This window comes from Mycena indigotica, assembly GCF_014461135.1.
Source record: "Mycena indigotica strain 171206Taipei chromosome Unknown Mind.scaff0001, whole genome shotgun sequence".
Classification (NCBI taxonomy): Eukaryota; Fungi; Basidiomycota; class Agaricomycetes; order Agaricales; family Mycenaceae; genus Mycena; species Mycena indigotica.
The window spans coordinates 376,806-394,408 of record NW_023503000.1 but is presented as its reverse complement, the minus strand read 5'-3'; positions in this window follow the sequence as shown (position 1 = coordinate 394,408).

Sequence of the window (17,603 nt, the reverse complement as noted above, 5' to 3'; positions counted from 1 at the left end):
GCAGCTGAATATGATTATATTATACTACAAATATATTATTGGGTTGAAGCTCTGAATATGATATGATTATAATATATTATGCCCATAAAATAATATAATCATATTTGGCCAGCACTAAGGTGGACCCTGTGCGAATGTCACTGGGTGTCTATTTCCGTCTCGGTTTGGTCTCGGTCCTCCCCAAGTTGAACTCATTTGCATTCACTTGCCTTTTTGTTGTTGACTGCTTTCAAGACTCATACTAACCTCGCGTCGTCCAGGTTTTAACTTGGGCATATCGGGAACGACCTCCTTCAAGTATTTCACGCCCCAGAATAGCTCGCTTAGAGATTAGAAATCGTCATCTTCCCTTCCCTTTTCCCCCCATCCTCGCCTTTCACTCAAAGTCAAGTTCACGTGCTCTTGCCTGTCGTCGACTGCGAAGGTATGTATGCTCCTGCTCCTTGTCTCCCATCTGTGCTCCTTACAGTATACTGTAGTACATTTATTTCTCCCTCATACTTACATTACCCTACTCATATTGCCATTCACTATCGCATCCTTGTTCATGTTGTTGACCACTTCGCAGCCGTCTTCGCGTCCACTATTCGACTGGTCAGTCACCATGCTCCACAGATGCCAACATGTCTCGCCATTCCCATTCCCACCCGTTTGTCACGTCCTCTCCTCCCCGTTGCCAACCAAGTTTGCTGATCGTTGCACAGTTCGTATTTGCGGAGTCAGAGTTGTGGCTTTCGCTTTCTTGCTTGCTGACCCTGTTTCAGATGTGGTCCTCGAAGACGCGGAGACGGGGTTTATATTTGCAAGGGATTTTGGCGGCTTCTTGGTAACCAATTGCATCTTTTCGTTCGGATTAACCTGACACCGGTTTTGAAGTTCTTGCCAATGCGTGTCGTTCTGCGAACAAAGAGAAAGCCGAGGTACATTTCTTGCCCCCGTTTCCGACCGAGTTCGCTGACGTTCTTGCTGACTGCGCGTTCAGATAGTCGTCGTAGTTTGCTTCCCTGTCATCCGTTGGCCTAACTGATGTACTTTCAGATGTGGTTCTGGACGACGCGAAGATGGGACTTACGTTGGGGCAGCAAACATGTGTCCAGTATTGGTGGGGAATTGAGTCTTGCTTTTTGATTTATGCCGACGTTGTCAAAGCTTTTGCAGCTTTGTCGGATACCGAACTTGGATTTGCAAAGAGACGGCGGTTGTCGGCTTTGAAGGGGATGTTTTGGCGGCCAAGGTGCGAGTTCTTGTTATTTTCACGCTACTTATCGAGGCTGATCTTGATTACAAGCAGATTTATCGGATTCGGAGTCAAAAGATGCGCTAGCAATTGACGGGAGGGCGTTTTGTTCAGCTGGAGATGGAGATATTCGCGCTGGGTCGATTCAGCCAATGCCTGTGTGTCAAATGGCGTCGTTTGGGGAGGGAGGGCGGCTGAAGTCGTGTTCTGGCCGCAGAGGTACGCGTTCTTGCCAGTTGAACGCTCTTTATCGATGCTAATTTCGTTTATAAGCTTATTTGTCAAGTTCGGACACGCTTGAGCCAAGAGACGCGCGGGAGAACCCAAGCGATTGGTGTTTGGTTGGCTGCAGATGGAGATGTTCGTGCTGGGTCGTTTCGGCCAGCTTTTGCCGGTCAACCGGCTTCGTTTGGCAAAGGAGGGCGGCTATAGCCGTCACAAAGGACTTGCTGACCGCAAAAGTGCGCGTTCTTGCCATTTCTTGCCGTTTATCCATGCTGACTTGCTGCCAGCTCGTTTTCGACTCTTTGCCCCGTAAAGCTCGAGCCATCGCCAGCGATTCGGAATGAGGGCGGCCTGCAGGTGGAGGCGCTCGCGCTGGATCGATTCGGCCAGGTCCTGCCGGTCAAACGGCTTCGTTTGGCGAAGGAGGGAAGCTGTGGTTGTTGTGAAAGACTTGCTGGCCGCGGAAGTGCGTGTTCTTGTCATTTCTTGCTATTCGTCCTTACTGAGCTCGTTTACAGGAGTTCATCGCTTGCAAACCTTGCGGGAGGGCGGCTTGTTCGACGGGAGATGGTTGTGGTTGCGCTGCGTCGATTCGGGCACTTGCTGCCAGTCAAACGGCTTCGTTTGGCGATGGGGGAAGGGGGGAACTTGCCGTTTGACAAGATGTCGCCATTGCTGCCGGTCAAACGCCTTAGTTTGGCGGTATACGGCGATAGGACTTGGTGCTGAAGAGGCAGAGCTTGCCGTCGAACCAGTGTTGCTGCGAGGGAGCTTAGGGCCCTATGGTGATATGGCCCTATAGGCCCTACCGTAGGGCCCTAGGTAGTCGACATCCAACGATAGGGCCCTATGTAGGGTCATATTGATCGGATCAATGACGCGTCACATCAGGCGTAACTCTCTCGCTGACGTGGCCACTTTTTTACCCTCCCAGCCGGACCATCGAGCTTCTGACACCCGGCATGTCACTATCCGCCCAGTTCACGCGTGGCAGGAAGGCCAATAGCCTCCAATATCGCACCTACTGCAACGCATGCATTGCTCACTGGAAAAGTGAGCATCCCATCGACACATCCGATATGGATGCAGCAGCAAAGTATCAAGCCGAAGTGCAGCATACGCAAGACGGTCAGTCCATCATTTTCTTGTCAGCACTGTCCACGCTGATCATATTCTAGCCATTGTATCTATGGAGGATGGAGAATCATGATGGCAAAGTGGATTGGAGACCAGAGAGCAGCAGCAGCGCAAGCTGAGGAGGCACAGACTGAGATGGAGCCTGAGACGAATTCAGATATTGGTGAAGAAGTTGGCAATAGTGATCAACGTTCCCCTCCATCACGCCTACCACGCCTCAAAAAGTGGCCGAAGTACACACTTGCCAAGCTGTTTACAGCGCTTTGCAACAGGACGTGGAATCCCCACGTAAATTTCCCCTCGGCTAATGTCTGACGGCACGCTATTGATTGACCACTTTTCCTTATTCTGGGTGCTATCTCGTTGTTACAAGAGAGTGAGCTATAAACACTTGTGGACAGGAGCCACCTAAGACAACACAAGTATGAGATAGATGTCGAATCGGAGGCTTCGCGATAAAACTAAGAGCTCAAGAATCGGTCCGATGATGAGTCGGAGCTGTTAGCCGAAGGGAAATTTACGTGGGGGATTCCACGTCCTGTTGCAAAGCGCTGTAAAGGCCGGACTCCACCGCCTCGGCCAACACGAGCTGAGATTGAAGAGCAGATGGAGCGTGACCTGGCAGATGAAGTAGCGAATGCAGAGGAGGATGCTATTCCAGATGATGGTGCTATAGAGATTGACACAGATGACGAGTACAATGGTTAATTTTATTTAATTGAAATTTTTCTTCTTGGGAAATAGGGCCCTAAATATCACCCTATATATAGGGCCTTAGGGCTATACAGGGCCCTAAGGGGTCCCTTCCCTCGAAATAGGGCCCCTATCAGCAACACTGGTCCGAGAGTCACCAGTGAAAGGCCGTTGACAGCGAGCACGTGTGATCGATCGATCGCCCGAAGGAAGGCTGTGTTCAGCTTCTTTTCTCCCGACTTCACCGCCTGGCAAGTTCTCTGGTCGGGCTGCCTGAGCTGGGGCCAACAAGCAGGGAGATGCACTCACGTTTGTCACGTTTGGTCCGCGTCGTTGATCCGCCTGCCTGACCATCGCAGCGAGCCGCGCGCTGGTGCCGTTTGGGCCGCCGACTTGCGTGCCCTTCAAGCCGCTGTCTGTCCATGGGCTCACCGAGGTATTGCCAGAGCAACATTCCCCGGCCCGGGCGAACGCTGCAGAGAAGTAAGTACAATGGCTGCTTTGCGATCTGGGATTGCTAACTGTTGTTTTAGCTCCAGCGAGGGACGCGCAAGAGCAGGGGCCAGTCGTGTTGCTCGTATACCGGTATGTCTGCTCCTTTTCTTCGAGATTGTGCTTACCGTTTGTGTGCTGTCGTTTAGGGCACTGTACCCTACGCGATGGCCCGCTGCTTGCGCGGTTCGCGGCAGCAACACAAAGAACACGTATCTACCCGCCACGGTTCTGCTCGTTGCTATACTGGTATGTCGTTAGTTATATACCGAGTCTATGCATACTATTCGCAGAATTGAATCGTTCATCGTCTTTGGGCAACGCAATTCTCCTCATATTGACCGCCTCGCAGTCGCAACGAGTCCACTCAACGGTTAGTTTTAGGTTGTTTGTTCTGCCCTTATGCTAACCATTGGGTGTAGAGCGCGAATGGTCAGGTCCGCATTAAGTCTCTGCTGCACCGATACCCGCGACATTACCGCCGCCGCCGCAATGGGTAAGTTTTACATTGATACTTACTGTCATTATAGCGAGACTGACCTTGTTTCAAGCTTCATTGTATCGTCGCCTTCGCTGGTTCAAACGGCAAGCTGACTTAACACAGTCATTCTGGTACTGTTCTCGTTATTCGGCAAGTCTTTGTGATTGAGCTTCGCTGACCCAACAACATAGGCAGTGCTCTTCTTCGCAACGAAGAACGCGTCAGCGTGGTCGGTGCTTCTCCCGCCTTGGATATGAAACTGACCATTTACTTTATAGATGGAAGCCGGTGCAAATGCGAGTATAAGACGACTTGCTCGTTGTATGTCCACTGCTTGTTGTTATTCTCATTGAAGCTAACGGTCTTTTCGCAGCCTTTTTCCAGCGACCTCCTAGGGACAGCCAAACTCGTTGCATCACCCATTATCCAGACGTTCCTAACGGGCATCGCCATGCGCTTATAATCCACGTATCTCACCCACTTCAGGTCATCTTCTAGCGAAGCAGAGTTTGCTGCCTTCCAAGATTTCGACATCCGCAAACTGGTCGAGACGCCACAAATGTCAGTCGACCCCGCGCCGTTGAATGCCCTGGTCAGGGTGCAGGCTGCTCATCTACGCGGTTTCAACGCTGCGATCTCATCGAGCTTGAGAGTTGGGCCAGTCAGAGGGATGGGCTGGGCATTTGAGCGGTTGGGCGGGAAAAGAGTGCTGATCATACATGTGCGAGTTTTTTCTGTCGTTTGACCTTGCTAACCATGCGCTTCAGGGAACTGCGGATCGCACTGTACCGCCTGTGCACGCCCAACGAATAGCCGAGCTCGTTCAGCGTGGCTCTAACGATACCTCTTCTGTCCCGGCCAGACCTTCGACATCTCAACGCTGGCTCCAGCTTCCGCGTATGCCTTTTCTCGGGGCTGACGCGTCGTCGTCAAAGGCTGACGGCAATGATGAGCGAGTGCAAGTGGTCATGGTTCCGGATGCGGGGCATGCGTTAACGTGGACACATTCGAGCGAGGTCGGGACTATTGTGAGGGAGTGGCTTGAGGAGGGCAATCGCTGATGTGACCGATTTTCACCTCCATTGCTTTCCGGTCTCTTCACGTCTTCTTCGACGTGATGGATTAGCTCAGACCAAGACTCAGATACTGCAGGCACCACCATGGTCCTCCCTGCAACTTACCACTCAGTGGTTGCGACATGTTCTCTTATTTGCTGTCGTTATCATTATTCTCCTACTTACTATGCTTTCCTCTGGTACAACTAGGCTATATAATGTTGTCTAATTACCTCTATCGTGTAGAGTTTGTCAGTAGAGTATTTGTGTTTGTTGTTACTTTGAATTTACCACTAAACGTGTCTTTTAGAGGCCAAATTCTATCAATGGCGCGCGCTCTTGGGTGCTGGACAACTGCCAGCTGTGGACTGGGTTGACATCCCCTTCCAGAACGCCACTGATCCTGTGCGGATGCCCATGGCAATTTACCCATGGGCATTTTGACCTGTAGGTTACAATAACCTGCAGGTCATGTCAACCTGTAGTATCTATCAAAATTATAAAACCTGAAAAATGCAATTTACTGAACCCGCAGGTTGCGAAATTTTAAAACCTAGAAAAATGGAGCATTCAGTGGCCTGAGCAGATTGTAGGTTTTAAAATTTCCATATCTGCCCCAAAGATCAAGTTATACCTCCCTCTTTCTTATTTTTTTTTCTACCTGTTATTTGGCTTTCTGAGCATTTCCATCTCAAGGATCTCAAAATATTCGCGCGTTACATGTCACGTCACATGACTGATTGTCACGCATTGTAATCACATCTGAGGTCATCTTCCTGTCATGTCATCAGACTGTGAAGAAGTTTGTTTGTACAGATTATAGATAGATTGAAATAAGTGTAAAAACATACTTAAAGGCTAGTCTAAGCTCTTAAGTAAGGTGATAAAACATAAACCCTTAGCCATAATTTTTGCCCCCAAAAAGTTCAACTGTTTATTTGGTGTTTTCAGTGCTTATTATAGTGCTATCTCAAAATCTCTCTCGAAAATTTCGCGTGTGGCTGTGTAAATCAGTCACATCAGTCACGGTCGATGAAATCAAATGTCATCTACCTTAGGTTCATAAAGCCTACAGGTTCAAATAATCTACAGGTTGCAGTAACCTGCAGGTCACATCAACCTACAGTAACTTATAGCCTGTAGGTTACTATAGCCTGTAATTGGCCACCCGAAATTGAGTGTATATTGATGATCTATGTTCTATGCACAATCTATAGGTCAATAATGGTATACTTACTGGCTTAGTACATGAGTGATGAACAAAGCTTTCACTGTTCAGAAACGGTGTCACTTCTACTTCTGGGTCGGGAAGTCGTACAAAGGGCAGTCCGTCCACAAGCTCTGCATCCATAGGCCAAGGAAAAGCAGGCATGTCTCTGAAGACGATGAAAAGCCTCGCTAAGGTGCCCCAATAAATCTTGTAGATGTAATTGTCGGCTTGAACAACAAGTGAGCCATCGTCAAACCAGAGATCTTGAATGTGCTGTGGCTCGCTTGACGATGCCTTGCTTGTGTCAACGTCCATAAAGAAGAATATGGTGATGAGTCAGCAATACAGCGCAGCCACTGATGAAATCCGGTGAAATGGGTTTGTGGTGAAATGACTGGCTCTGGTACAAAATATGGTGATTTTACACGCTAGGGGCGTTCAGTATCGTTATGTTCTGAGATTTTTTCCCAGTGAAGCACAGCCACCTAATCTGCCCACTGATCTCCTCTAATTAGAGAGGGAAGGGGGGGGGGGGGGGGTCTAGCCTCTAACTAGAGGGGTTTATTGCGATTGCCTATGATTCCTTAGAATTCCTTATAGATGTTAGTGGACAACGGTGTTTTAGAGGTGAGTTAGTGGACTGTAGGCTCATTGAGCATTGGGGAGCGTGACTGATGACAGGATGTGATCGTTGTCTGACACGCGTCGGTCACCGTCGTCCATAGTCGCATCACATCCCATCAAATGGTTGATTATTGCTGACCTCGATGTGCCCGCTTGTGCCGCTCACTGTCCCGCCATGATGGCGCATCAAAAAACGAAAGTTGCTCTGTTTGCCTTGAAATTCACATGGGTAGAAGTGCCAGGTCAATAGGTGCCATGGTTGTTGAGATATAGGCAGTTTGATTTGGTGATGAGACATTTGTCCACTAACTTACAACCCCAGGAAGTGGGTAACCACTTGCATTTAACTGAACAGGAGCATTATGTGCATGAGCTGTAACAGATATTATATATGAATTATGTTATGACACCTCCCTCTTCCCTCTCTAATTAGAGGAGATCAGTGGGCAGATTAGGTGCACCCTGCTGACGATCTGTAGGAGGGGAGTTGGGCTACATGGTTCATGTGGTATGTTGTGTCTTACTGTACTGCAGTATCCCAACTGAGTAGATGTCCACTAACTTCCCTAGGCTGGAAGTTAGTGGACATCACCCATATACAACATCATCAGTGTGACTGATATACCCTCTTATATGCTTCAGACGGTATCTACGGTGGAGTATTGGCAGGTACCATCCCTCATCATACTGTGGTATCCCAACTGAGGAGATGTCCACTAACTTCCCTAGGCTGGGAGTTAGTGGACATCACCCAATATATACAACATCATCAGTGTGACTGATATACCCTCTTATATGCTTCAGACGGTATCTACGGTAAGGTATTGGCAGGTACTGTGTCTTACCGTAATGCAGTATCCCAACTAAGTCGATGTCCACTAACTTCCCTGGCTGGAAGTTAGGACACCACCCAATATACAACATCATCAGTGTGGCCAGTATACCCTCTTATATGCTTCATATGGTATCTACGGTGAAGTATTGACAGGTATCATCCCTCACCATACTGTGGTATCCCAACTGAGGAGATGTCCACTAACTTCCCTAGGCTGGGAGTTAGTGGACATCACCAATATACAACATCATCAGTGTGGCCAGTATACCCTCTTATATGCTTCATATGGTATCTACGGTGAAGTATTGACAGGTATCATCCCTCACCATACTGTGGTATCCCAACTGAGGAGATGTCCACTAACTTCCTTAGGCTGGGAGTTAGTGGACATCACTCAATATACAACATCATCACTGTGGCCAGTATACCCTTTTATATGCTTCATATGGCATGTACGGTGAAGCATTGACAGGTATCATCCCTCACCATACTGTGGTATCCCAACTGAGGAGATGTCCACTAACTTCCCTAGGCTGGAAGTTAGTGGACATCACCCCATATACAACTATCATTAGTGTGGCCAGTATACCCTCTTATATGCTTCAGACGGTATCTACGGTGAAGTATTGACAGGTACTGTGTCTTACCGTAATGCAGTATCCCAACTAAGTCGATGTCCACTAACTTCCCTAGGCTGGGAGTTAGTGGACATCACCCAATATACAACATCATCACTGTGGCCAGTATACCCTCTTATATGCTTCAGACGGTATCTACGGTGAAGTATTGACAGGTACCATCCCTCACCCTACTGTGGTATCCCAACTTAGGAGATGTCCACTAACTTCCCTAGGCTGGGAGTTAGTGGACATCACCTCTATTCAATACTGTCAGTGTGGCCAGTATACCCTTTTATATGCTTCATATGGTATCTACGGTGAAGTATTGACAGGTACTGTGTCTTACCGTAATGCAGTATCCCAACTAAGTCGATGTCCACTAACTTCCCGAGGCTGGGAGTTAGTGGACATCACCCAATATACAACATCATCACTGTGGCCAGTATACCCTTTTATATGCTTCATATGGCATGTACGGTGAAGCATTGACAGGTACCATCCCTCACCCTACTGTGGTATCCCAACTGAGGAGATGTCCACTAACTTCCCTAGGCTGGGAGTTAGTGGACATCACCCAATATACAACATCATCAGTGTGACTGATATACTCTCTTATATGATTCCGACGGTATCTACGGTGAAGCATTGGCAGGTACTGTGTCTTACCGTAATGCAGTATCCCAACTAAGTCGATGTCCACTAACTTCCCTAGGCTGGGAGTTAGTGGACATCACCCAATATACAACATCATCAGTGTGACTGATATACTCTCTTATATGATTCAGACGGTATCTACAGTGAAGCATTGGCAGGTACCATCCCTCATCATACTGCAGTATCCCAACTAAGCAGCTGTCCACTAACTTCCCTAGGCTGGGAGTTAGTGGACATCACCCAATATACAACATCATCAGTGTGACTGATATACTCTCTTATATGATTCCGACGGTATCTACGGTGAAGCATTGGCAGGTACTGTGTCTTACCGTAATGCAGTATCCCAACTAAGTCGATGTCCACTAACTTCCCTAGGCTGGGAGTTAGTGGACATCACCCAATATACAACATCATCAGTGTGACTGATATACTCTCTTATATGATTCAGACGGTATCTACAGTGAAGCATTGGCAGGTACCATCCCTCATCATACTGCAGTATCCCAACTAAGCAGCTGTCCACTAACTTCCCTAGGCTGGGAGTTAGTGGACATCACCCAATATACAACATCATCAGTGTGACTGATATACTCTCTTATATGATTCAGACGGTATCTACGGTGAAGCATTGGCAGGTACCATCCGTCATCATACTGTGGTATCCCAACTAAGCAGATGTCCACTAACTTCCCTAGGCTGGGAGTTAGTGGACATCACCCAATATACAACATCATCAGTGTGACTGATATACTCTCTTATATGATTCAGACGGTATCTACGGTGAAGCATTGGCAGGTACCATCCCTCATCATACTGTGGTATCCCAGCTAAGCAGATGTCCACTAACTTCCCTAGGCTGGGAGTTAGTGGACATCACCCAATATACAACATCATTAGTGTGGCCAGTATACCCTCCTATATACTTCATATGGCATGTATGCGGGAGGTATTAGCAGGTACTGTGTCTTACCATACTGCAGTATCCCAACTGAGGCAATGTCCACTAACTCAGGTGCTGGAAGTTAGTGGACATTCACTCAGTTGCCGCCTTCCACAGTCTCTGAAGTTAGTGGACATCCCACTGCCATGTTAGTGCACATTATTCAGAACTATCTGCCAACAACTCTGCCAATGTTTCTTCTCTCCTTCTCAAAGCCTCCTGAGTTGGCTGACGACGTCTTCTAGTCACTGCAACACTTTCCTCCTCCTCATCACTCTCCCACTCTCTCTTTAACCCCACCTTCCTTGCACTGACTAGTGTCTCTTCCACCCCTTCTCCAAAATTCATCACTGACATCTTTGGGGAATCCAAACCCCCCATTTTTCCCCTGGGCATCGACCCAGCCTGCCCTCCATCGCCTCCTGAGTGTTGCTCTAATTCAACTGGCTTTGATACCTTGTCAGTTGAAGCCTCCTTCGGTTTGAAGTTTGGCTTGGGCCGAGGACGCGCTGGTTGGTCTACTCCGGTTGAGATGGATTCATCTGACTTGGCCTTTTTCTTGGTGATCTTCTCCTCCTTGTTTCTTTTCTTTAATGCCCGGCCAGCTGCCGCTTTCTTCGAGGCCTCCTTCTTTGCTGGTTACCGATTTCTTCTTGCCCAGATCCTTTACAGCCGTCTTTTGTTTCTTCTTCTTCTTCTCTCCTAATTCCCCTGCCGGCTTTTCGGAGGCGTGGGCCCTGAGATCATAGGCCTCCAGGCCTCCGAGTTCCTTTGACACCTCATCCATGTCATCCTCTCCATTTTCCATCTCTTCTTCACCGTCGTCATCTTCACTGAACTCCCCATCATCCGAAATCAGTGGCTGCTTATCCACCCCCAAGGAGTCCTTTGTTCTGAGTTCTTGTTTCCCAGCTGCCTTCATCTCCGCAGTAAGCTTCTTGTGGTCTGCTCGTTTCATTTTCTGCCAACGCATTTTGCCCGTCTGCAATGCATCTAAAGTCTTCTGCAGCCGGTCCAAGGAGCTGATTTTTGTAGGATTGACAGGAGCTGTATCGCCAGCGAGTAGACCGACTAGTTCAACCCCCAGAAGGCACCGAATGCCGTAGTCATAGTGCTTGTAGTACATCTTGACGTCTTTTTGATTAGTTACAAGGGCTGGATGAATCCATTAGCAAATCTTCTTGCAGTTATAGACAGTTCCCATACCGAGCCCGTCATTGACCAATTTGACAATCATTCGTCGTAGAGTCGTCGCGATTCCTGGGCGCTGCTGGTACTACAGGCCAAACAGTTAGCTAGCATTGAGAATAAAGACCAAGATCGCTAACCTTTACCCCGAAATGCACAATAGGCCTCGTATCGCCAGACAAATTCAACCACAGAAATGTTGAAGACCTCTTGCAAAAAGTTTGCCGCAGGCCCGGTATAGAGGCATTGTGACTTCATGGTATCCTTAGCGTCGCCCATTGCAATGAAGCAGAGACATGTGGCAGCTGCCCGGCTCCCAAATGCCATCTATCTGAGTACCGCATTAGCCAATTGTAGGACACAACTTCACAATAGCAGGCATACCACAACTCCTATTTTGTCGCAGGTTTTCTGGAGATCGCCCACATTCGCCAACTCTGTCTTTCGAGGAGACGCGTGCTTCTCCGTCCGGTCTTCCCCCAGCTCAGCCCGCAGATCATCCTTTTCAGCATCCGTAAGGAACTCGCTGAAGCTTTGGCATCCGGCAGCTTTCCAGCGGCGCGTGGTTTCCTTGCGTGCGTCCTCCAGCGTAACATCTAGAAGTATGTCACGATATGAACGAACAACGCAGCACTGGTTTATATACCACATACTGCTATTGTCCTCCTTCAATTCCCGCATCAGCCTGCTCGTATATGCGTTGTAGTAGTTGGGAGCGCGGTTGACCTGGGTGTATGCAGTACTAGTCGCCTGCCGTCGAATCCATTCAATGGACATCTTGTTCTGTCCGAACTGGCCCTCGAAGGTTTCTTGGATGAACTTGTCGCGATACTTGTAGAAGTTGTCAATTTTCTGGAGGACTGCTGCTTTGTTTTGCTTTGCAGTGCTGCCACTGATGCCCTGCGTGCCTTGAATCGCATCTGCGGTTGTTTTCTTCTTGCCCATAACTTGACTGAAGAAAAAAAGTGACAGTCACCAGTCACCGGCTCGTGATGTCGTGATGTGCAGTCCACTAACTCCCCAGACACGGTCGATTGCCTTCTAGTACACAATACACCTCTACAGCAATGCATCTGGCTCTGAATATTTCTTCCTGAGCTTCAAATCAGGCGTCGAACGCGTTCGCGAGTACAAAAGCCAACGCACTATGCATTTGAGTAGACTTGGTCCTGTCACTTGGATATTGTCACGGTGTCACCGAAAGAAGTTAGTGGTCACCTGCGCTGACTTCGCCACGTCAGGACCTTGTGACCACTAACTTCTTCTTCAACTACCATGGCCAAAGCCCTCCCGAACGGCAAACAGCCAAAGAAGCGCAAAACACCACAACAGCGTCAGTCAGAGCTGGACGGCCCACAGCTAGCCCGTCGCCGCAAGCAGAAGCGCGAGTCCATGGCGCGAATGCGCGCCCAGCTAAAAGCAGAGAAACCCGACGACTTCCGGGAGGATAATAGGCTGAAAATGGAAGTATGGCGCGAGAAGCGCACCCCTGCGCAGAAGACAGTAGACGCACAGAGGCAAAAAATCTGGAGGCAGAATCACACACATCGGTACGCGCTCAGTCCCTCCGCTAACTTCTGTACCTTCTGACCACTCGCTTACAGTGAAGCCAACTTGGCCGGCCCGTCTAAACGCGGACGTGTCATCGAGCTTGAAGTGCCAGAAGATGAGGCAGATGGAGCAAAGTGAGTGGTATCTAATCATTGTCACTCCATCATCATCATCCTCACTCCTCTTTTCGCAGCCCGCGCAAGCGCAACCGACGTATTCCCAAGAGCAAGGAATTCATTGCCTCAGATGAAGACGAAGACGATGAAGAAGGAGGCCCACTCATTGGCTCTCCCCCGCCTCTAACCATCAACCTGCGCAGTCGCCAGAAGGTTCTAGAAGAAAGCGACGACGGTTCTGAAGAGGAGAGCGAGCAAGAGGACAACAGCGACGGCAATGACAAGGACGAAGAGGATGGGGATGACGAGGACGAAGAGGATGGGGTCGAGGCTGACGTCGAGGCTGACGTCGGGGCTGACGTCGAGGCTGACGTCGGGGCTGACGTCGGGGCTGACGGCGAGGCTGACGGCAGGCGAGGCTGACGGCGGCGAGGCTGACGGCAGGGCGAGGCTGAGGCGAGGGCGAGGCTGACGGCGAGGGCGCAGCTGACGTTGAAGAACAACGCAAGGGCGAGGGCGAGGCGGGAAAGGGCCAAAAGAATACATCTGGGAGCAAAAACTTGAAGAAGAACAAGACTGCCGCCACTCCCGCCGTACCACTTCGGTACGCGTTTGACTCCTTCTCTCTTGCTCTCCAATGAACTAACCATAATGTTTAGTCGATCACAGAGAACGCAGCCGCCAAAGCCTGCTGCCCAGAATCAAATCGCAAGGAAGAAGGCGAGCCAATGCAAAGCCTCGGACTCCCACCCCCCCCGAAGACTCCGGTCGCTCATCTCCCCTCACACCACTACCATCGTCTCCCACTGATAGAGCCGAAGAAGAGAGGTAAATCATATATTGTGTGCCAATACATGTTCACTAATCATCTCTTCTCAGCCAGTCGCCCCCTCAAGAGATGGCCAAGCGCCGTTTACCCACGGCCATCTCAACGCTGCCCAACATACCAGAAGATGACGAGGAAGAGGACGCTCCTCAAGTCCCAGAAGGACAGGGTCGCCGTCCCAAGCCCAAACCAAAGTCCAAGCCCAAAAAGGGCAAGGACCCGCTGTTTTTGCCTGACTGGGATGACGAAGAGGACGACACCAGAACGGGCAGCAGCAACGAGGGCCCGTATGCAATCGCCACGGAGGACCAGTTGGAAGATGCACAAGCAACGGCCCTCCTTGAAACCTTCCGGATTAGAGCGATAGAGGTGCAGGCATATCGCAGAATGCCCCACTACCAGCCTCGCTTCGATCCGCTCCTCTACCGGGCCACCGACCCAACCTACAGCGACCCCTGGGACCCGACCAATTGGAGCAATTCCATGGCGGCCATGAATCCGAAGACCATCCTCAAGATCAAGCAGGAAATGGCGGAAAATATGTTGAATGCTGAGGAAGAGCCGGCTGCTGGCCCCGGTCCTGCCGACAAGTCCACTTACCCGCTGGATTTGCCTCCAAACTCGCTTATGGCCGTGCCACAGACGCCTTGGGGGGAGCAAGAGAAACGAGACCGTGAATACCACTGGAAATGTGGCAATTGGCGACGACACTGGATGTATACGGGCCCTTTCATGGTCGGTGTCCATATTTCCAAACGGGACTACAAGGCACACCGACGGGAGGGGATGCTGCTGATCAAGCTCGCAGATTCCAGGGGGCGTTACTTGCAAATCGTGGCCAGCGTTCTTAAGTTGTGTAGTATAATTTTCTTGGACTACAAATGTAATATAAACAATGAACAAAATCAATGCTTGTATCCCAGCTTATTTGAATTAGTGCAATGGGTAATCTTCGTGGTTAGTCTGCCCAAGCCTCATGTCGGTGCACGCTCTGAGTTGATTTAAAAGCCAAGTTCTCGCTTGATTGGGATAAAAATTTCAGATTTCAGCTCTGATTCAATGCCCGAGGACTCCTTACCGAAGTCTCAGGGCGTCCAGGAAAGTTTTTGGCACTATTGCAAGATGGATGTATCAACGATCTTCTCGGTCACACCCACCTCATCTCACCTTATCTTTTCTCTTGGTGTCACTACATCGATATCCTGGCCTCTTCCACACAACCCTTCCCAACCGACTCTGAGGTGGAGCGTCGGCAGCGCCGACATGCTTCTCGTCTACGATACGAGCGGAGTGCTAAGTAAGTGTATTTTGCTAAGGACCTAGAACACAACCATCTGAGGCCGTTGAGCAGAGGCCAAAAGGTCCGACAAGAACGCGTCCAGACCCGCAGAAGGCGTAAACGGGCCAAGAAGCACCTCCCTCGACTGCTTATTCCAAACACCGTCGAAGAATGGGCCACCGCTCCTCTCTGCGACAAGAAATCAATATTTCGCAGGGCACAGCTGCCCACGTTCACTGCTGGGCCGCATACTCCTTGGCTGGAGCAACCCCCCGTTCAATGATGCTAAAATCAACGAAGGCGGAGGCCAACCAAATGAGCACATACACGATCTGTGCAATGGTGGATGGCCATCTTTTGAGATGTGAGAGGGAATATGAGGAACGATACAAGCTTGAAGTGCAGGCAATGTCAAAGGCTTCCCGTGATGATGCTGTGAGGGACAAGATTAGTGGTCTACTTATAAATGAGTGGGCTGCTTTACAATATTCAGGCAGTGTCTGCGAGAACTTCACTCGAAAGCAGGTGGTCCATGATCGTTATCTGGTATTTATGGCCTGTAGGATTATGCATCTCTACCACTTGTCTTTCCTTGAGTAGCTCATTCTTGTATCAGAATATTTTAGAATATAACCCCGCTGTAATACAACACTTGATTTGTCCACTAACTTCTGAATTCTACTATGAAATTGTTACGTCCGCTAGTTGAGCCAACTCGTCCAAGGTACTCCATAGCCCCAGGCCAAGCTGCCATCGGGCTGCCTTCTCCTCTTGTCGCTGGTCGTAGAGGTTAGGATCTGACTGTCGCAGTTGGGCCTCCGTTTGGAAGTCATTGTCCACATATCGGAAGAGTCCGCCTGCCGAATACTGTGTGAATGACGAGCGATATTCGGTGGCAAAACGGGTATATTAGAGTGGGTCAGGGTAGCGGAAGGAATTAGAACGGTTGCACCTGCTGGGAACTCGACAATGAGTTTCAGTTCCCACAGAATCAGGTGCCCGCCTTTAGGGTCGAAATTTCCAAGGGCTGTGATCGAACACCACCCGAATGGCAGATTGAGGACGTCCCGATGCTTGTATGTCCACGCGTGTGGCCCGAGATTGAATGTCGCCGCTGAGAATACAGACCGTTGGAATGGTCTAGTTTGGGGGAGCAGCAGGGGATCGAGCTTGTCGTTGTACTGTCGGTAGTATTGGTAGAGCCGCGGGGCCCAAAATGCTAACATGGCTGAGGGGAATAATCAGGATGTGAAAAAAGAGGAGGGAAGTGAACGAACCGCTGCCAAATGAGGCCAGTAATTGGAATGAGGGGTCTTGAGCCAGCTGTTGTCCTAATTCCGGGCAGTGTTTCTCTAGTGGTCGCGGTGTCGTTTGTCCCTGTCCGTGCGAGATGCCGATGGTGACAGTGGCGAATTTGCCCCGTCGATGGGGCAGTTGGGGGACGTTGGCGGCAGTCCTGGCAGCAGTGGCCAGGACTAAGAGGCCGTGCGCCCTTGGATTGCTGACTTGTATGCCATGGTAGATGGTTGGCCTGCGAGAACTGCGAACACCCGTCCTGACGCGTCAGTTAGGGGCCGTCCTTGGCTAAAAATGAGCAAGGGGTCAGTGTGTGTTAGTGACGTCGATAAATTCCGCACATTCCATCCCACTTGATCACTTGGAAGCCCAGCTTCAAGAAGTCTGCAACACTGTGTTGCTTTTTTGAACCCTTGATATCGGGCGGCGCTCTCCGGGCAGGCACGATATGAGCCATGCTCGGCCTTCAGTTCGCTGGATTCGAGCTGCGTATGGATGGCCTCGGGTTCAGCCGCCCGCTTGGCATAGGCGGACGGCCTCGTTTTATGACCCGAGGCCGATATTTCACGCGCCCTCCGCTTTGAGCGTGCCACATGTGCACGGGCGCGGTGGCCACCGCGGGGTGGGGGCTCCATGTTCTGAATGGTGACGTGGGCCGTTGTCGTCTTGCGACGTTTCGTAGGCGGGAGGGCCACATCGTCCACGCCCAACAGCGTCTCCCTACGTCTTCTAGGGATTCATCGAGGGGGCGAGGTTGTCGTGCGCTTCGATGTCTTCTTGCTCATCGGATTCATTGGCCACCGCTAAGGCCAGGGGCCCCCGGACATCGAAGGCTGTTGAGTGGAAGAAGTCAGCGAAGATGCGGCCGCTTCGCGTCTTAGCTCTGGTTAGTCTCTTTTTGACAGCAGCACGGGGACTAACCTTCTTGGCAGCAGGGGTCCAGAGCATCCTAGAGAGCCAGAAGAGTTAGCGAAGATTCACCAGAGAAACGGCAGAGGAGGATAGGCAGTGTGTGGCTTGGCCTGCCTCCGTGGCCCTGGGGAGCCCATTTTGAGCTACTACACGCAGGGCGAAGGAGGCGGCGGCATCGGGGAGCCCAATTTGAGCTCAACCCGTGCACATTGGGAGCAGAATATAGAGA